A 23,135-nucleotide genomic window follows, 5' to 3' on the forward strand; every position below is an offset into this window, starting at 1 on the left:
TACAGTAGCTGTTTGCTTTGAACAATCACGCACAATAACGTTCATAGGGCATGATGTCAAATTTCAGGAAAGGCACACTATCCACTGCAGTAACAATGTCGTATGTATATCAATGTATGTTCACCATTTGGTAGCCCTTTTCGAAACAAAAGGTTTAAAATCATCATTTGAAATTCAGCTTCTGGACAAATCGACTGGTCACGCGTGTTACGCATTTGATGAATTTAAAGGAATGAATGACAGGCACAACTTGCATGGAATGGTAATTACTAAGCCGACACGAATATATGCATGCAAAACCAACATGAAAATTACTTTAGCTGATGCAAATACAGTTTATATCTTTAAGATCGAAGATGGTGATTGTAAACACCAAACATTGTGTGCAGTAGGCCAATGCGTGTGGAAATATATTAAAGCGCAGGCCACTTCATATGATCTTAGCAATGTTAGAGATGTTAAATGTGATTCACAGGGAAATGTGTATGCTCTGACAAATTCACATTTATATCAGTTACCTCAACCTTACAGCAATTTGCGACATCTTATTTCTTATGGCCGAAGCGCTGCTGCAGTGGCGATAGACGAGTACAGTCAGAGCATAGTTTTAGGCCACCAGAATGCAGATCGTGCGCAAGTGTACAGCTATAGCTTTGTAAACTTTTAATGCAGAAAAATGAGGTTTCTGCAATGTTTCAAACTGGCAAACAACTTGAGCAATACCGTAACGTATTCCTTGTCACATTGTGGCTGCTTGTTTATTCGGGGCTTCGATACCACTTGTATTGCACGATAGTGGCGGAGATTAAGTTAAGTAATGGTGAATACTTATTAGTCGATGGTATTGCAGGTGTAGTTCAAATGAATATAAATCGGTAAAATGGTATTCCAATGTCTTATCATTAAACAATACATGTATTTAAATGCCGTTAAAATCATTTAATTCGGTTTTCGTCTAACAAGTAGCATTGAAAGTGTATGTTCTGCTGTGATTTGGAACAAAATGTTAAAGTGATAAATACATTAATGCTAATGAAATTGTCATTTCATCATATGAATAAAGATATGTGTTTTTTGTTTATTTTTTGTAAATTGTCATACAATTTAATTGTGCATTAATTGTATAGAATTGTTATTTGGTTATTGAAGACATACTCACCATAAAAAGATTATTTCTTTAAAAATTCGAATGCTTAGTTTTATTTATGAGGTGTAAAACCCGTGAGATGTTGAATTAGTATAAGTACTTTAACAACTGGTTTGTGAAATGATATAATACTTTTACTTTACGCAATGTATTAAAGATATGTATCTTTAGATTATTAAATATGCATTACTTATATATTATGTATTTAATAAATAAAGTTTATGTTATTGTCACTAACAATGTTTTTATAAATGAACAGCATGACGAAACCTGAACACGTATTTTCGCGTTCGTGACGCGATAGATCCATAAGCATTCCTGTTCATCGAATTTCCCTGTTTAGCTCATTTGCGCAAATTGGTTCAAATCGGCTAAAGAGGTTGAACATTTCGACATATTTAAAGTAACCTGTACAAATACCTGCTCATTATCTAAATGTGCGAAATTGGGTTCATCAACAAACACATGTCCTTGGTCTTGTTTTAACAATATTCAATAACGTAGGAAACATTACATGGGACTTTTACAGACTTTGCCAAAATTTCATACACTAAAATGTCATAGATAAAATGAAATATATTCATTATATTCAAACAAGCAAATGACCCACCTGACTATATACTTATTAAAACTATGTTTTAATAAGGACCGCTAACCAAATATAGTTATTTACATTCAATAAGTCGAATTATGTAATAAAAATACATACAAACATAATTGCCAATCAAAAAACTACAGAAAACAACACAAAAAATTTCCGGCTTGAAGAGAAGCATTGTAGAAAATATAAATCATTAATCGCAGTTACATTCAAAGCCACATATTGTTTCGACATGATTCTGACTGTATTACGGTCTCGAACCTGTGAAGTCGTGTTTGGTATTTTCGATGACTTGTCGCTTCATCCACACGTGCAAAACAACAACCTGATGGTCCAGACTATGATCAATGCCCTGATCAACAATGTATTAAATGGGGAAAAAATTCAAGTACCGCAACATGTGCTTTTGCGACACATTTAATTATTGACCCATTACCGATCATTCGTATGCCAAACAAGTTTGTTTCATGAAACACAGCATACATTGTATACATTACCAGCTGAATGTATGATCATTGCATAATTAGCCACTAGCATAGTAACTTCTTAAGATGTGTAAACTGTACATGTAAGAGAAAGAGGTGTCATTGAAAGTAGGCAGGAGGGATGATAACCATTGTCAATGCGTGGACGGTGTCGTCCCGATTGTCTCACATTTAGAAATTCAATACACCGTACAAATAGGTGTGAAGAGGCGTAAGATGGGTAATACAAGTGTAAAAAATATCATGTCTAGGATTTATTATGATTAACTACGATCAAAGTATAAAACGATAATTATCTATTGTTTGTCTGCTGTAACATAAATACAATCTAAATTTAAAAAAAATAAGATAATTAAAAACTGTTATTTTATATAATTAAATAACAGTTGAACATCTCAAACATGCATTAATATATATCCATGCGTTATCAATAAATTAACCTAACTTCACTTTTTTCAAAATTCCACGTTATTTATTTACTAATAAACACGAAGGGATGAGCATTTTGCTTGACGGATTCAGATTTGTATTTTAATATGTATACTTGTATACTCATTGATCTTATAACAGTGTTACTTATAACTAAGTAGTGTTAGTATGCCATTCGAATTAAAGTATACAGAATCTTTATTCAGAGGGGAGATTAAATAACGGATTGAATGATTGATGCTTTGAATCGAAATATTAAGATTAAATGGAGATTGTTAAATAAACAACTTACCTGAGATTGTTTGATTTTTTAATACATTCATATTTCATTTTTATAGGTATTAAATCGATTGGTGATTAAATATAAAATGTTAATAAAGTGTGTCTATATTCCCTCTATTTGAAGAAAATAAAAATAAAATATTTATCGAGAAACACTTTTGTGTTTATGTTTTGTTAATTTAATCAAATAAATACACGAAATAAATACCCCTTTTCGAGCCCCAGATATGCGACTTACCTGTATTTTCCGTTATCGATATTTTACTCTTAAAATAAAAATGTGGGACAATCGGGAGTAAACCGCGTGGACCAACCTGGAAATGAAACTTGTCCCAGATATTATATCATAATGCGTTCTAAAAGCAATCGAAAGTGAAGGTGAGATAATGTGTTATGATTTTTTTAAGAAACGTGTTTAGACGTTTGTACAACTATGTAGAAATAAAACAACAACACTTAGTGCCCCGGATATCATTTTGCCTACATTTTCCCATATCTACCCCCGTTAAGGCTACTATAGGAAATTGTCCATAAAATTAAGCATTTAAAGGAGTAAAAACGTCATCTACCAGTTATTCTATGAAGAACATATGTTTTTTAATCTGTGTTGCATTTTGTGTTTAAGGTAGCGCACCTCTAATGATTTCCCGCGATTTATTTTACGATCATTGCCGATCTTCAATGATCGGTTATTATTTTATTTTTTCCAAACTTCGAATTTTGATATGTGTTTACCTTATTTATTTAGAATACATTATTTTCACTATAAATATTGACTTCGATCCAATTATCATCTGAAAAAAACGATTTCGCGATTTCTTCAAATATTCTACGAGCCTTTTTACGTGTTTACTTATGGATATCTAAAGCTAAAGCTCGCCCTATTTTCTTTTTCTAAGCCTCACCGGATAAACTTTTTCCATCTCGGCACCAAACATGTATTCTCTATATATCTTAGACACTATGTGAACATACTTATATTATGGAGGCCAAATATTTCATGTAATAACGAGTTGGGTTCATGTAATAACGAGTCGGTAAATGATAAGAACTGTCAAGTCACTACTTGGAAATGGCATTGATTGAAATCAATTTAAAAATGTGTTACTGTTAGTAAGCCAGAAATAATTGGCTTGCAGAGAACATTTCAGTGGCGCTCTGTAAAAGCAGGACTAAATGTATATTCATAGCGTCGTCCCAGATTATCGTGTGCAGTACGACACAAATCCGTGAAAGCGTCTACGGAATGAATACCGGTCAAGATGGCATATACTTTGAATAATTTAATACATCGGGAAATGTTGTTCGGATATAACAATAAGTAGTTCTCCCGAAATATGGCGAAACCATTTTGAAATATAATGGAACTTGGTCAACACTCATTACCTAGGGTATACTATTTCTCTTTTAAACACTTTTAATACTGTAGTTGTTGTCGAGACAAGTAAAAAATAAATTAACATGATTAAATATCACATCACTAAATAAATACCAGCATACATGCAGTATACGGGTTTGCGTATAGAATACTATTCCATATACTATAGATACGTTTGAATATAGATACGTTTATTTAGCGAATCTGTGAAAATAAACCACGAGCATTGACTAGTTCATTTGTTTGAAATATATCCTATACTATTGTTTCATGAAACATGTTGCAATAAATTTGCGATGCCCCAAAAAGCGAATCGCAATACAATGTATTGGAAAAAAGATGCAGCATCGGTAACAATTATCGTCAAAGTTTATACGACGAGAAGCCAATACGAGTGCATTGGGCATGCGTTGTTATTACCTCGTTTGTGAATGGCATGTTCACGTTTAACACGTACTTTTCAAAGCTTTTGTCTGGATGATATTATTAATTTGCCTGTATTCTTTTAAAAATCAGTTATCTTAAACGATTTTTGCTTGAATTCACACTTTCACGTATTCATACATCTATATTATGTACCAGTATTCGGAACTTATGAATACCAAGATTCTATCAACTATCGAAATGACGCCTCTGATGCGACAAATATAAAAGATATGAAAGATGTGGGTTTTACGTATGCACATAAAATAATATAGTAATTAAGAAAAAAATGTCTATATTTTTAACGAAACAAATTAATTAATTAATTAAAAGGGGGGAGGGGCGTTCAAAACAGTGTCCTTACAATCAAGATAACACTGCCTTTACCAATCGGCAATTCTTTCTGGTATACTCCTAGTATGTGAACTTGCTTATTTAAATTTATTGTTTACTGTGTATACGTGATCCAAGTGCTGTAACAAATTTTAACGAAAACAATAGAATAAGTACAAATTATTCCATCGTTTCGCGTTTGTGACGCTGAACCACTTTACCAATTTCAAATGATGATGACTAATAAATAAAGTTGCATTGTCAGTATTTTCTTTGATGTAATCAGTACAGTTTTTTTTCGAAATGTTGCTTAAATTTGTCAATGTAAAACTCACATTACATTTATCTGATACTGAAATTCCATTCATGTTCTTCCATAGCGCACACTATGCGGGAAACTTAATGATTTCCCATGAAACATAGCCATATCTTTTCGATAATGCTAACAGTCCATGAGTCCCTTTACTTCTCCAATATCTCTCAACAAAAACGTCGCGAATTAATGGAATTCATCCTCGTCCTCGATCGATCCGACGATACTCAAAGGACAAAAAATTTCGCCTCAAATGGTTGGAAACGCTAATGACGTCACCAGAAAAGTCTTTTGGAGCACTGGTTGTCTTTTATCTGTGATACTTTATATCCCCATACGGCCAGATCACATGAGCGGATCCGAGTTTTAAGCCAATAGCGAGATTTCCAGGAAGAGCGGTAATGTCGTAGGAGAGTTATGCATCACAGTCATTCATTTACTATTGAACATCGGAATATCGGTATAAGGGATTGCGATTGAGTAGGAACACTGTCAGCTGATATCGTGTTTAGAAGGTGATAAGGCGTGCATTATTAATTATCTGTCGCTTAAACATATCAGATTCAATGCGGTCACCGACGATGCCGTGCGTAGAGATTTAGTTTCCAAATGAAGCGGATCGTATGTGTAGAGTGTGAATGAATGGTTATATGTGCATATAGAGGTGTGATTTGTAATTCTATTGTAATGGAATTGTGAAATCGGAAGCTTGCCCCCTGTTCTCTGGGAATGTATACCAGCATATTACATACGTAAGTTGTACAGTAGCTATTCTTATTTACTGTTACATAACACATTTTTATTTTTTGTCTATATTATGAATAGTTGTCTATTTTCTCAATATATAGCTAATTGCGACCTACTGGTATATATAATCGTGAACATTCTTTACTATGACAATTATAAGCAAGGTTTACTTCGACAACTGTTGGTTTAAGGACGAGGTCCGCACTGTTTAAACCAGACGAAACATCCACTGACATTATCAGAAAAAGGGGTTCATATGTTCAATTAGTAAAATGTGAACATTGTCATTGTTTGCAAGGTTTAAAACGAAGTAAAGCAATAATATTAGCTCTTTAAAACTGTGTTTTATTCGTTGATTGTCGTCCCATATTAGCATGTGCAATCCGCACTGACTAATCAGAGACGACACGTTCTGCCTAAATTAGAAGTTCGCTAAGAATGATTTCCTTTTAACGAAAAAGATAATATATAAAAGAGGAAAGTTTCATCCCCGATTAGCGACATTTAACGGCTACGTACGGGCATTTGTCCCATGTTCCCATAGCGAGGCGCATATCAAGATGATGAAACTTCAGATACCTCACGTGATAGAAACCCTTATTGCTCCCCAAAATAATGAAAGTGACCAGTTGCCTTCCCTTCATATGACGCTACAAACAAAACAACACATAAACTAATGTTGAAAACTGGGGTTACTACTGCCTTGGAACAGAACAGACAAATTCTGCTGCTGGTTACGTTTAGTAAAGCAGCAAAGGTAAAGGGTTGTACTTGACGAACGTCTTGTTTTTGTTATGCACAGTTTGTTTTTATACTTCTACGAACAGTCAACATATCCGTTAAGTGATGTGAATGACAATTAGCTGGATGATTGTAAAGTTCACGTGGAATTCTCCATCGGTGTCTGGCAGCTCATGCTGTCAACATAATATTTCATGTAAACATGTTCACGTTTATCAACAAGTTTCTGTGAATCAACATGTTTACAGGTTTTATCAAAATTTCCAACTATGGTTGAGGATCACATTGAGTTTGAGGTTTGTGAAGGGCATGTAGATTTCTCTGTCGGTGATTGACAGTTCATGTTGTCAACAAAATGTCACATGTCAACAAGTTAACATTTGTCATCAAGTCCATTTTTGTCATCATGTTTACAGTTTTAAGTAACCTTTTATCTTCTGTTTGCTTATTGACGTCATCTTATAAGTAAGGTTCACCGTATATATGCCTTTGATCATATTGGTATATTACTCTGCATGTCACATGCATGTATCGGATTTTTGTATTTGTTAATGCGCAATTGTATTCGTTTATTAACGCCCGATTGATTTTCAGACTGCTCGTTATGCGACAATGAAAGTTTCAATGGAACAAAATAATGTCATAATGCTTCACGTATAATATAAAGTGTTTTTGGAAATGGACCATATATCATAATTTCTTTGACTCATGGCAGTTATCAGACAGTCAGATAACGCATTCATGGACACATATCGGCGGACAATCGCATAGTCGCGAACATGTGGCTGTTAAAAACATGCACAATCTGCACCCATACGGAGCTATTTAAGACCAGGAAAAGATCGTAAGGTAAATGCCTTAAGAACACCTGAAGCTCGTGAGAGGCCATATCATCGGTTAATTGTTTACTATATGGCTGGTGTATCAACACTGATCAATCTTTGTATATTATAATATTATGACAGACAGACAGACAGACAGACGGACGGACGGACGGACGGACGGAAGAACGGACAGACAGACAGACAGACAGACAGACAGACAGACAGACAGACAGACAGACAGACAGACAGACAGACAGACAGACAGACAGACAGACAGACAGACGACAGACAGACAGACAGACAGACAGACAGACGACAGACAGACAGACAGACAGACAGACAGACAGACAGACAGACAGACAGACAACAGACAGACAGACAGACAGACAGACAGACAGACAGACAGACAGACGACAGACAGACAGACAGACAGACAGACAGACAGACAGACGACGACGACAGACGGACGGACGGACGGACGGACGGACGGACGGACAGACAGACAGACAGACAGACAGACAGACAGACAGACAGACAGACAGACAGACAGACAGACAGACAGACAGACAGACAGACAGACAGACAGACAGACAGACAGACAGACAGACAGACGGACGGACTAGTTTAATAACGTCTCACTTGTTTACATTCATACTACTGATGAAAGCTATCGTCGAAACATGTTTAGTATTAAAAATTAATAATTAACGCAAGTAACGTGTTTGCACAAATTATTTTGTAATGAAATAGACAGCGCAAAGTGTTGACATGCCTACAATATTAGACGTACACTTTAAACTTCGAGTAGTGTTAAGTCTGTGCAGTTATAAAACACATATTCCGAATTTATTTAAAACAAAAACTACAAAGCATGGCACCTTTTATTGTTCGTTAAAGAGAATTCCCATAATATAACCCATCAACAGAAACCCGTCTAAGCAGATTTTCCATGTGTTTATTGTGTAAATGTTAACACTGTGCACCACCAGACAGTTGCATCAAACGACATACTGAGATCAAATAAAACGCATCCGTTTTTTTCTCAAACGGAAGTTAGTGTATCTCTACTATCACAGGCTGCAACTATTACACTATTCATCATTATCCACATACAAAGCACATGGATATTGTGTTTTACATGCGCTTATGTAATTATACGTTTATCTGACATTGACAACGTGAATTTGAAGATGGTCTACCATACAGCAACATTCGCGAAAAACTTTTACTAGTTCTTAGTATTGGTCTTTGAATTCACGACGTCATTATAAATCACGTAATGATGATCGATTTAAACTTATTTTATAATACAATTTATGATTTTTACAAAGAACTATCTTTTATCGTTTTATAGATGACAGCAGACTATAAGTCAAATGATTATTTATCAAATATAGCTGATAATGATGAAATGGGCCGTGCTCTGTGAAAAGAGGATTTCATTTATGTGCTCAAAGTGTCATCCCAGATTAGCCTGCGCAGTCCCAGTCTCGCTTTGGAAACACTGGGCCTTATACACGCACAGTGTGGCTGCACAAGTTACCGTCAGTGGAGTTGACAAGAAAAGGTCACATCCGTGTAGCACAGTTTGATGAATGTTATCACAATAATACAGACGAAGTGGGTCTCCATGAATGTCAACAAAAGAAAATAATAGAAATATGTGTTCTAACATTTAACTTTGTTATACATTTTAGATGTCTACGGTTTACATCACACAGTCAATCAAAGCGCTGAAGGCACTGTAGGTGTTCGCTGTTGTAAAATGTCGTCCTTGATTAGCTTGTGCGCATTGCACAGGCTAATCAGTATGCACAGGCTAATTTTATTTGACATGCATTAAGCCCCGTTTTCCCTGAAAGCAGCCAATATGTACAGATTTCAATGATAAACACTAGACTGGCCAACCTCGTCTTACAAGCTGTTAAACACTATTAGTCATATAAACCCTCTGCAGTGTACCAGTGGTGAAGTATTAACAGGAAGATGTGGTGGTTATCTTTCCGATCAAACGCGCAAGTAATGTGTTCAAATATCCTATTCTACCGTGACTCGGAAATTGTTTTCTATACTGAAAGAAGCAAAAACGTGTGACATATTTTGCAATAGGCGGAGCATTATGATGTGAAAATAGTTAAGAAAATTCCACGACATTCTTAGAACAAATGCACGTGCTTAAACGTGCGATCCAGCAAACAAGACCAATAAATAATTTCTTCAATATGCAACACAGTAAAACAACTTAATTCATACAAATTTTACATCCAGTTGATAAAAATACTACAGTCAAGTTAATCAAATTTCTATTGCTCAGTTTTTAACACCACATATGACGTCAAATCGATTATTCACTCAATGTTTATGAATTGAATCGATGTCATTTTGAACTTGTTGCTGTGTTGACACCACAAAACGCACGCGTGTATTTTTGTCGCGTAAAACTTTTCATTAACGTTATAATGATACATACAAATAATATATACATTCATGGTAAAATACAAATAATTTTTAATCACATGTTCTTTGTTGCAAAGTTACTGGTTTGTCTCTTGGATGCTATTGCCCTCATGGTTTTATTCCTCAGTATCGGAACTCGCAAAAAAAATGTTACCGCGATAACCAATGCTAAGCCGTAAATTATTTCGTAAATAAGTGCTTAAATTAATCGTGATCTTAAGCTACTCAAGTTAAAAATGACCGGGTAAAGAATGAGCAAAAGTTAAAAATGAATTGTTAAAAAAGAACGACTGAACTATTTCCGGATAGATGTAGTTATTTTGATGTAGTTATTTTATTAAAATTCATAGCATGAAACATGCTTTATATGCGTACGCAACAAACATTTATTATTTTAGGTTCTGCAAAATGAACACAATGTAAACAAATAAAAAGGAGAGGAAACCACAGCTGAAACAACTTTAATATCGTATTTTTGAAAATGCAAATATGTATTGATCACTTCTGCATAATTTTCAAACAAATGCATTTAAAAATACCACTATTTTTAGAGTTTATCCTCAAAATATTATTTAATAAACCTCGCACACAATAAGAATTCTTTCTACATGGTCCGAATATGAAAAACGTCTTCGTTATTATCATAGCATTTTATTTATACTTTTTGTGACACTAGTATACAGTCCAAATAAATGACACGCAGTTGGTTCGCAATTGGTATTTCGGTCATTTGAAGGTTTTATTCTTTATAACATCGGTCCTCCGAAACTGGTTGTTGTAGATCTGTTTAGTTTTTTCAGACACATTTTAGTTTGATTTGTAATATTTGTCTCTTTCAACGCATCCGTTGCTAGGCGCGATCATTTATCACCGTTGGCAGCAGTTTCATGTTAACAAGGCGTTACAACACGCTAATCATGGTGTTGTATATAACAACACGCGTTCCAGATAAACCTAATGTTGCTTCCACATCTTAGCATTTGTCTTGCTAAGGTGATAATTGTCATCTGAATAATATAGAAATTTCCCGTCAAAATTGATATATTTCGACAACTGCACGAAGTACACGTATATACAGCGTGCTTATAAACAAATCATGAATAAATAATTCTCCGAAATATATTGCTTTGTTTTTTAGTTATTATTAAGTTGATTTTGAATATCTTAATGTTTTGTCTTAATTTATATCAGTTTGAATCTTACTATCAATAACGAAATAGATTTTTTTTTCTATTGGAAAGAAATACAAAGAAAACGATTGGTTGCATTCCGGTAAATGCAGGCACTGGTGCTCTGTACTTTATTATTAGTTGTACATAGGCCGTTCCAAGGCGTTGACCGCTGCTTCAATGAGTTTCAAATCAGGAATAAATCCGCAGATTGTCATTATACTGTCTGTGTTTTTCAACACACGTTTCATATATGGGCCGTGCTCTGTCAAAATGGGGTTTAATGCATATGCGTAAAGTGTCGTCCCAGATTAGCCTGTGCAGTCCGCATAGGCTAGTCAGGGACGACACTTTTCGCTTTTATTGCGTATGTATGTTACCCGTTATATAACTTAAACTCACGTCAATTTTTCGTAATGGTCCGGATTTCTAGTAAAGATGTTTAAGAAACTCGACTGTCGACTTGGGTCCTGTCATATTCCAGTGTTTGAAGGTCTAGTAGAACGTTCGTTTACTCACGTCTCCATTCACAATGCGCAGCGAAGAACGCCATTTTCAAATTGAATGGCATTTTTGTGTTGAAGGATATCTCTTCTAAACCTAAGTCGGCGGAAACAAACTAAACAAAGTTTCTCTAATATTAAATGACAAACAAATTTTGATCAAACAAAGTTAATCTCGTGATTTCATTATTGCACTTTAGTGGTTTTTGACATCGATCAAATATAACTACACCAATTTATAATTGCATATTGTATTACCAAGAACAGATTAATGCATGTCTATACTATGGATATAACTTAAACAGAATTTCGAATATGTCTGTAGTTGCGAATACTTAAGCTATTGAAACATGGCATTGTGCTGTTTAACTAAGACTGCGTTTTTGATATAATAAAACGCGACTGATACCTTTCGTGAGATGTATGATATATTTCTTTTCATTCTGAGTTTACGATTGCCCATCCTTGAAAATGTCGTAAGCGTATAATGTGTTTACCTCGAGTGTGTGAGTGTGGTTGTAGAATGTGTACGTGTACGTGTGCGTGTGTGTGTGGAGGGGGGAGGTGATCTTGTCCGGCTCATAAATATGTTTTTCTCAATTAACTGTATCACCCCAGGAAACCCGATACCTTGCGGGTCGTGTAATACTATAGGGGACAGTGCTGTGCATTTTGGCATGAACTTACATAGGGTAAGTTAATTGGAAAAATTCAATTTTTCAAAGTCCCATTTGAAACAACTGTGTATTAACATTGATAACAAAGGTATTGGCCTACATGTAGAAAAAATCCTGACAAATTTTCTTAAAAAAATGAGCAAAATGTGGCTCCCTTAAGTAAAAGATCGGACAAAACGGGCCATGTTCAGGCATTTAGGGGAGAAAAAACTGCTTTAATTTGCAAGCCACTACCATTATTAAAGGATTTATACAAACTTTCACGTGTATTTAATAACCTTTTAGCAGGGTTTCTCCAGAAAACTATTTATTGTGGAGAAATTTGCGTTTTTAATGACCATGTTGGGAAATCATTGATACCATCTGGGGAAGACCAGGAAACCATATTTCCTGGGGTGTGTATACTTTTTTAAATACTAACTTTTTTAAATACTAAAGTCTGCTGGAGTTCGAAAATCAATTTAACGTAATTATCAACACTTGCGGTCGACAATGGTTGGTATTTCGAATATATTCCCGAAGGAAATATCGGTTGCAAGTCAGAAAATGCAAACATAAGTGCTCGCTATGAATGTCAACGATTCTATCGGCATGTTTGCTATTTGATACATCATATCTCAAATGCCTTCAGCATTTTACGTATATATGCAAATGAGTGATTCAATTATTGAATATAAGGGCTAGTTTGTGAACGCAGTCACGCGCTGTAAATCCTTCAACATAAATTTAATATGAAAACATGTATCTTAAAAGTATGTTACTCTTGCGTAGTAATAAATAGTGAAAAGGTATATCCGGCGTTAATGCGAAGAGCTTTCAAAGTCAGCTGCATTATGAAGTAATTTGATATTCAAACAGCTTGACGATGTTAGCATTTTTTTTTTCATTTAGCGTTGCTGTCAACTTTGGATTTTTATGTCTTCCAATAATTGTATGTAGCGGAAACATAGTCTGGCAATAGAATTAAAATTGCGAAAATTATAAAGTCTAAGGGGAAGTAAACAAAACCTTTAAACGAGTATTGTTTCAATAATCAGACATGCTGATGACATAAACTGGAACTGAACATATTTAGGAACACTTTTAGGGATGTATGTTATGATCAGAATGCTTTATCACTTGACATAACAATTAGTCCATTTTATTTATTTCTCTTTCTTAAGTCTACACTATCATAGAACGTTTAATGCTGCAATTTACGGTTTGGGAAATGGTTTGTCCATGAAGGTATTCTGTGCGCTGCAATTGTTTCAATAAAGAAACATGTACATAATTCTAGGAACAAATTAGTCACCTTTTCACATAAAATGTACCTCTTTCACATGAGCTTTCACTCTGTGTAACGAAACAACTATTAAGCATATTTTTTCGGTATGTCCGTTTGCAAAGAATATTATTGAACATCATTTCCACTGTTCTCATTCCTCGTATTCCTTCTTTATCGTTTGCACTTTTGGTAACTTTTTGTTTTCTTTAAATCATGATAATTTGTAAACTTTGTATACATGTTCTTTCTATGTATGTGCCTTGTTTTGCTATGTATTGCATTGTATTTAATTGTATTGTCTTTCGTTGTCTTGCTTTAGCTAGTGTTGCCTTGAAACGCATTTAAATGTACTGCCATGCCTTTTATTGACTTGTATTTGATTGTATTGCATTAGTATGCTTTTTATGCATTTTAATTCATTGTTATGCCTTTTTTTTGTATTGTATTTCATTGCATTACTTAATATTGCCATGTATTGTCGATCTTGTCCTGCGGTCGTGTATGTATTTGTGCATGTATCATGCGTTGAAATAAACTTTGTTATTTGTTAAAATCAAACAAAACAATATCATTCAATATGAGTGATTCGCATACTGCATTATCTAACACGAGTTGATAAATACACTATCCTGAAATACATGTATCTGACAATTATAATTTGTAACATTTGCTCAGAAATTTATGAATCAATTGTGTTCGCAAAAACTACCGTAGTATTTTGATTATTTTAGCTGATGAAAATATCAAGATGGTATATGATCGCATTATTCACTGTATAGACTATTTAGTATGGTGGATCTGAACTAAATATGGTTCATGATGTCCAAAAACTTCTGTTTTTATAAATCCTCGTTAATATGGAGCAAAACTCGGCGGTTAGTGAAGGCTGCTAACTATCATCTTTATTCCGCTCTTGTATATTTAGGAAAAAGAACACAAAACAGTTTATTTCAACGCAGATTAACTTTTAAAATACATATCTTGTATTTTTTCCGTTCGATTTTTTTTTAATTATCCTCGTACATAGGTGTGTGAGGGTCGAGGGCATCCCACTCCACACCATACATGATTTTCAAGCAATGTATACATCCCACTCCTCACCGTACATGATTTTCAAGCAATGTATACATACTTTAACGCATGTTAAACATGGGATCATCAGTAACTTCTACATTATAATACAAACAATATTGGTTTAGCAAATAATTGACAATACATGAAATCTAAATCCCTTATCACGGCTACTGCAAAAGAGCTGTTAATAGTTTCATATCTTTACTTTGACGCAAATCATTAAAACTGTTAATTTCATTTAATACATGGAAATACAAGGACAGGTATGATTTAGCTGCTTTAACAGAGGGTATAGTTTTGTTCATTTACAATTGTAAATAAACATTTTGATCAAAACAAATATAATTTGCATTTGCATGTCCCAATAGAGAGGAATGTATATGCAGGCAATTTGAATATAGATTGCATCCAGAAAAAAATTGTTATCAACTTATTTACATGCTAACATTCCCAAAAATAATATTTTCTATAGTTTCCCATTCACTTTTACAAAAGGTGCAGTTTGATGTAGTTGCATATACAATTTTGAATAAGAAGGAGTTCGTACCCATGATTCTGTGTACAAACTTATATTGAAACCAATGTAAATTGGTATCTCGTGTAATATGAAAAGGCATAGAAAAAATGTGTGACCAATCTTTTGTTTCAATACATTTACAAATAGTTGACTATTTATCTGAACATGCTGGCGAGGACTCATTTTTTATAAAAATGTCATACATTGGTTTTGTATTCTTTGTTTTAACTAAGATGACCATAGGCTTGTCGGTATAAACGGCATATCTTGTAAATTACTGCATCTCTCATGTGGTCTGTGAGCCGAGTACCCAAATTCTGCATAAATGAAATTCGAACTATTTTATCTGTAAATTATTAATAAAAGTTAATATTATAAAGTATGTTTGCATTCGTGAGTCAATAACTTCAAATTATCTCGACGGAAAACATAGCTTGGAATGCCAAATAAATCTCCGCGGACAATATTGTTTGCAGTCAAATATCATTGTTTGTTATTTTAATTAAGTGTCTATGAAGCAAACAATACAGGTCCAGAAGCTATAAAAAGAGATGAATTCATGTTCTTATCAACTACTAGTACTTAAATAACAGAACACCTAGTATAAACATTAATGATCATGACGGAGATCATTGCCTCGGAATGGTAAAAGCAAAGCATTTGGGGTTCAAACCAGTTTGATGGCTTGCTTGCAAGCATTAATTACAAACGGATTGTGCGCCTCAAAAGAGTTAAATCGTATGTATCTATGTAGACAGATAATGAAACCATGAATGCCAAAACGTGACAGGCTCATGGAATATTACGCATTTGAGTGTCCTAGTGAAGAAAGTATAGGAACTCTTTGAAAACAATAAAGGGATATGTTTTAAAGTTATACGTATTTACACAAAACATAGTCCATCTGTAAAAGAAATGAAACTATCATGTTCATGATGTATCTTCGCAAATTTGTAATAAAAATGTGTACGGAAGATCGTTAATATATTGCATTCACATAACACAACATAGCATTACTACTTGCAGCCTATGTAGACTGAAATGTGAAAAAAAAAGCGCGGGCTCGTATTACGTCACCACCGAACACATTTTACTCTTACCAAGGCTGGTAGGTCATCGTATGGGTATATTTCTCGTTGTATTCCTTTTCAGAATATGAATCTCGTTTAAGATATATTTGAGGATCTTAATTGTAATTGACTCTACTATTTTATATCCTAGAAGGAATTGAACAAGTCCTATTTTATATAGATAACGGTTAACACAACCAAGCCTTGTAAGTTGTCATTTTACAACGATTATTGCGGCTTCTTCATGAATTGCAGGGCGACAATCTTAAACTTTATAACCGTCTCTATTTTTTTAAAGACGAGATGTAGTGGATATTCAGTTTAGTTTCATTTCATCTTGCCTCATACAATTACAATTAATGTGCTCTGGTCGTTTCCTACCACTTAGCAGTTTTACTGTACTTATATTGAGATGTTTCTATCGTATTGCTATTTATTGTGCATGGCGGTTCATTTTAATGTACACCTAAATGGTTTGTGAATAATTCTGGACCGAGTTTGATGTTTGGAGCCCCACAAAACCGGTTTGAAGCCTTACTACTTTGCATTGACCGTTACCAGGCGGTAACCCCAGACGTATTCATTAATTGTGTTTGTTGTGTCTCTTTTCTAGTAAATTGGTTTTGTGTTTAACTGATTGGTATTTGATTCCTTGTTATAAATATAATGCCGCATGCTACAAAACGTTTCTTTCATGAATGTGAAGATTCACTGGTTATATTTGCATACCAGTGTAGTGATAATTTACTAATCTTCACAGTTTCAAAGTTCTAAGTTATATACGGCTGTCTATAATATATTTTGATCCAACTCATTGACTCATTGACAGCGGAACTGGCATTTTGGAAGTATTAGTTTACTGTGGTAACCTTTAAACCTTCATTTATAATTGTTTGCTTGCTTGCTGACATAACGCTGTCTATGACAGGTTTGAATTATAACGCAGTGGTCAAATGTGTACATTGTAACTGCTTGGTTACTACGTTTGAAAGAACATAATTTGTCCATGTTTAACGACAATACAAGAATCTTGAAATCCCAAAGACATCACTTATTGATAAACTCTTGTCGCCGTTCAATAGGACTTGGTCAGTTGTCCAGAACAAAAACACATATACTTATCCCAAAACACATTTGTTCACTCAGATTATTATCATAGAATTGCAATTCAAATTAATAAGCATAACACTTCATGTACCGGAAGTTCGCACGCGCTCGTCAAGTAAGCAATCCAAAGTCGACATCACAGAGCTAGGCACTTTGAATGGTTTATCGCGCCATTTTATAACGTCATGTTAATTACAAAAGTGACCTCATTTTTAATGTTTGTTTTTATTATATGCATGTTTTTAACGTCGCATACACCACGAATTACATCATTGTTTTATATTTGCATGATAACAACTATACGTGCTCAGTAAAAACAAAAAAAATCACATATATTAAAAACGGTAATACATAGAACAAGCAGGAACGGTTTAGTCAATTCGACCCGAAGTAATAACATTAACCGTTTATTACCGTCAATCAATGACTGAGTTTAAAAATCATGGGTTTTATTTGTAGAGGTTGGCAAAAACACGTTACATCATAATCCAAGCGATTTACTGTAAACCAATGGAATAACATTGACAAGACATGGCTTAGATTTCTGTCTACTGCTGTGACCCCAAGCTCTGCTTTCCCGACACATAGTTTTGTTCACGACCGTGAAAGGTATTTGTATAGAGATAATGTTCGTTTGGCTCAATTTGAAGAACCAGTTGCTACCAAAACTATGTTTGATTGTTTCGTGTGGAGAAATATGCGTCAATGATGTAATTTATCAGATGCATATATAGCTTGTATTGTCTACAAATACAAACCCAAGCAAATTGAACAAGTAAACGTTTAATACGACCGCTTCTGATAGTTAATGCTTACCACGAAACATTCGAACATCTTGCCCTAGCAATGATCGTTATTTCGTTATGTCAAGCAAGTTCGCATTTTTTAAATAATGTTTTGTTTTGTTTAATTATAGTACATCGCTTGACGTTTGAAATACATGCATTTGAAGAAACTATTTATCGCTTTACTGCTAAATTCGAAAGAAACGAGATAATAAGAGTTGACCGAACTATGTTGTAATGTTTGTTTTAATAATTGTTCCTTTAAGAGGAAGACTGGTCATTTGACCACATCTGATGGATGCTAATGCGTTCCATAATTGTATTGGACATTCACAAAATATATTAAATTGCTTTCTTACCAAAACACCATTGCGTCGGAATTTTTTCGTAACAACTGTATAAGAAAAATTAACTGCGTTTTGGCAATATAATTGATGAAGTGAAAGTAATTAAATTTGCAGATAATTTAACACACCCTTATTTTATATAAAAGGAAAAAAATGAACTTGTGTTTAAAATTCGTTTAAATATATCAACAAAATGTGCGCTTTTATAGCTTTTTCATGGAGAATATTATTTCAAAAATGTTAACTGAACGTTAGCGAAAGTGCGTTTTAAAGTTTTATTCTCGTAATCAGTTTTCATCGAATAAAATGCGTTTACATAGATATAATAAGTTTGTTAAAACATATTTATTCCAAACTATTCACATGCAAAATAACATAAAGAAAAAAACGAAGAACTCATACTTGTTGATATGTTATCATCAAAGTGTATCATACGGATTGAGTTTCTTTGTAATTCAAATAAGTTTCGTTTGCACAAATATTGGCTGCATGTCGGTATATTTAGACTGGATTAGTGGTATTTTTGTGCAGATGTATGCATCGAGTAAATATACCCGTTTGATTAAATATTTAATGCATCATATCAGAAATGCCTATACCATTCAATAGGTCATGAAATTAATAAACCAAATGTTGAAATGACACAAAATAACCCAATGAATATATGGATTTTTTCAGAAACATTATAAGGAGAAAACATTTTGTTGAGTTCATTCGTTGTTTACTTTAATGCATTATATTTTGTCTATTGCAGATTTATTAAAATGCATTGTTATTTATTTTTAAACTGCACTGAATACAACTACCGGTAATAGAATGTGTTCGGCATTCCATATTGACTCAGCACATGTTCAATATATAGTACAATTTGTGATTATGTACACCAGTTGTTTCATAAATGGACATAACTGTGCGTCTCATGTTGCAGCAGTGGGTGTATATTGAATTAGAAGATGTGAGGTCGCATTTATCGCCGATATAGTAGCACCACCATGGTGATTATAACCGCATGGTCTCATTGGAATAAAAACAGCGTTACCGCTAGTGACACCCTTTATTTTACTAAGAAAATTGTGCACGGTATTTTCGCGAAATGTACAAAATATGGAAAAAGAGCATTTCTAACCTTATAAAGAACATAACATCATGGCGTGGGATGTGTCTTCAAGCTGACAATCGAGCGTTTTACTTACTCTGCGACAAGAGTCGCTCCCACACTTATCTGGAACATTTTCTTGTGGTTTGAAATGCACTAGAATGGACATATTTGTGACGCAGTCAGAGACTCTTGTTTATTTGTACAATTAATTGGAGAATTGTTGCCACAAGGCCATTACATTTAGAAGGCGTGTGACATGACTTATCTTGTTTATATATAATTATTCTAACAACAACCTACACATGAAAACGCACAAAGAAATAGTTCATCAAATGGAATTATTCCATGTGTAAACACGTTACGAGAAAAAAAGCAAAAAGAACAAGAATGTAAAAAAAAACTTCAGGCATTATAGTTTGTTGAAGATTTGAGTGGAACTTTTAAAAAGCTGAAGTCTGTCTGTACCACTAAGAACAAAATCATATCGTATTTTATTAATGTGTTCACTAGAGTCGACTGGTCTTTCAATACCATTTTTATGGAGAACTGATTAGTTTTTGTTAATTAAAAGATTTTAGAATGTTACATTTAAGATAACTTTTTACACTGAAATTATTAAATCCGGAAAAGTTAAAATTTTATACGAAATTGGCTTATGATATAAAGCAGTAAAACACTATTCATTATAACGTCTTATATTCATTAAATAATATGTGAAATAAAAACATATAGAATACTGTAGAACAAACACTACTGCAAAATGACTATGAAAGTCAATATACGTTTGTTCATTTATCAGATAGTTTGTATTTTTGCATTGCACCAAGAGAAAGTTGAACAATGGATTGATGTTTCTTCTGCCATTTTTTGAACTAGAAACACACTTTTGGCCTGGCGTCAATTGTAGTGTCGAAAACCCAGAAAAAGTCAGAAAAAGCTTTTAAAAAAAACGTGCGCAAGGTGGAACCGCACAGGCTAGTCAATGACGACAATATTTGCTTTTATGATATTTTTTTGTTTTAAGTAAATCTATTTAAATCTATACTCCGACATAAAAATGATTAATTGGCAATTTAATTCAATATAGACAATATTCAGTATTCAACGCCAAACGCCAAACAGTTTAACTACGCAATTTATTATCTTAAAGGTTTGGCATAATAATGTCAAGGCTGGGATCAATTGTATTATACAGGTTCCCCCGAGAACGGCGGGGAATTTGAGTACATAATGTCTATCCCCCGTGACAAGCGGGAAGTGTGTTCGTGGAAACTATGCCTATACATTACTTCTATTCGTTATCCTAAAATGGTGTTTTCAAGGCCAGAGTAAAATTCAGAGATAAAACTTCACTGAATGTAAAACAACTCTGGAAAACTGTACCCGAAAACAACCAATATTAACAAAAGTTTACTGATCAAAGTCTAGCAAATTTGCTAACACTGGTACAGTCAATTACGCAGGAACCTGTCGTCGGGGGCCGAACTAAGTAGACCATTAAACAGATTGACGGTGTGCCGTACGCTGTTATAAGTCCCAGCCATGACGATGTGGGTTTCTAATGGAGCTCGTAATTCTCGACAACACTGGAATATAACACAAATCTGGCAAGCATCGTGTTACAATAAAAAATCAAGTGGGATGGTGGGTGGTAAATGAAAACTTGTAAACCATAGCGCGACCTACCCTGTGATGCGAGGATATGGCAAGCGGTTCGACGCATAATCCCAAGAAACTAGGTTTCTCATGAGAACCTAGGTTCTAAGAATGAGAACCTAGGTTCTCATGAGAACCTAGGTTTTCAAATGAGAACCAAGGTTCTCATGAGAACCTTGGTTTTCAAATGAGAACCTAGGTTCTTGTGAAAACCTAGGATACCAAACGAGAACTTAAGTTCTCAGAATGAGAACCGAGGTTCTCATGAGAACCTAGGTTCTCATGAGAACCTAAGCTCTATGTGTCTATGAGAACCTAGGTTCTCATGAAAAGCCTAGTTTCTCATGAGAACCTAGGTTCTCAAGCGTAAACCAAGGTTTTCAAATGAGAACCTAGGTTCTCATGAGAAACCTGGTTTCTTGGGATTTCATAAACCTTGGTTCTCATGAGAACCTAGGTTCTCATGAGAACATAGGTTCTCGTGAGAAACCTGGTTTCTTGGGATTTCATAAACCTAGGTTCTCATGAGAACTTAGGTTCTCATGAGAACCTAGGTTGTCATGAGAAACCTAGTTTCTTGGGATTATGCGTCGAACCGCTTGCCATAATTAACCTCCAGTTGTCTCCCATTGCTTGGTACACGCTGGCGGCATATGTGTAAAATGAATAGAAATAGGCGTGAAACCGTGAATGTTTCTCCCCAAGAGTATTTTCTGAACAATGTTCAGACAATGCTCAGTAATATTCTACGAAACTTATCTGTTGAATATTTGTGACAACAGGCATTAGCCGTCGGTGATGACCGCCTCTTGTTCATGTTTCCGTGCATGGGTGTTCTTGAGGAATGAAATTAGTAAAGTAATCGGTCGACATTGGTCTGAACACGTTAATAAAAAATTATACTGTTTATGAAATACATCTTTAATTGTAAATATTATTTTGAGACTAAAAATTCAGATCAATCGTTACATAATACATTGTTACAGCATTAAATGAGTTTCAAATATTCAGTTCCCTTGTTCGGGCCTCAAACGACTGTACGGTACAGTTTTCTATTTTAGGTATGTCTGTGACCTACATGTAGGAAGCAATCATTATGGTATAAAATACAAGTTTTATCTCTATTGATTATGTGTTATAATGTATTATTCAATCGTAAGATATCGGCAACACTGCAAGAAAAACTTATGCGCTAAAGACTTTGCAAACATATTTCAATAAATTGAGATATCTGCAAAAAAAAAGTTCTTAACGGCGTGTTTTCATTCTGTCCATCCCGTGTGTAATCATATGTGAACCCCATTGATCCTGCGCCCTGAATAATATGTGTCCCAAACGAGCAAGTTTACGCCGTCCGACGCGTAATTCTGAAAACCTAGGTTCTCTGAAAACCTAGGTTCTCAGAGAACCTAGGTTTTCAGAGAACCTAGGTTTTCAGAGAACCTAGGTTCTATGAGAACCTAGGTTTTCAAAGAACCTAGGTTCTCATGAGAACCTAGGTTCTATGAGAACCTTGGTTCTCATTATGAGAACCTAGGTTCTCATGAGAACCTAGGTTCTCTGAAAACCTAGGTTCTCAGAGAACCTAGGTTCTCAGAGAACCTATGGTTCCCAAATGAAAACCACGGATATGGCAAGCAGTTCGACGCATAATCCCAAGAAACAATTTTTTCATGAGAACCTAGGTTCTCATGAAAACCTAGG

General features: G+C 34.5%; 1 protein-coding gene across 1 annotated transcript in view; it reads left to right on the top strand.

Annotated features, from left to right (window-relative positions):
- Positions 1 to 5,827: 5,827 nt before the first annotated feature.
- LOC127850746 (uncharacterized) overlaps positions 5,828 to 23,135 on the top strand; it is a 67,568-nt gene continuing 50,260 nt past the window's right edge. Inside the window, exon 1 of the mRNA XM_052384037.1 lies at positions 5,828 to 6,143. The gene's annotated coding sequence lies outside the window, so the exon portion shown is untranslated. The remainder of the gene's footprint in view (positions 6,144 to 23,135) is intronic.

This window comes from Dreissena polymorpha, chromosome 11 (genome assembly GCF_020536995.1).
Source record: "Dreissena polymorpha isolate Duluth1 chromosome 11, UMN_Dpol_1.0, whole genome shotgun sequence".
Classification (NCBI taxonomy): Eukaryota; Metazoa; Mollusca; class Bivalvia; order Myida; family Dreissenidae; genus Dreissena; species Dreissena polymorpha.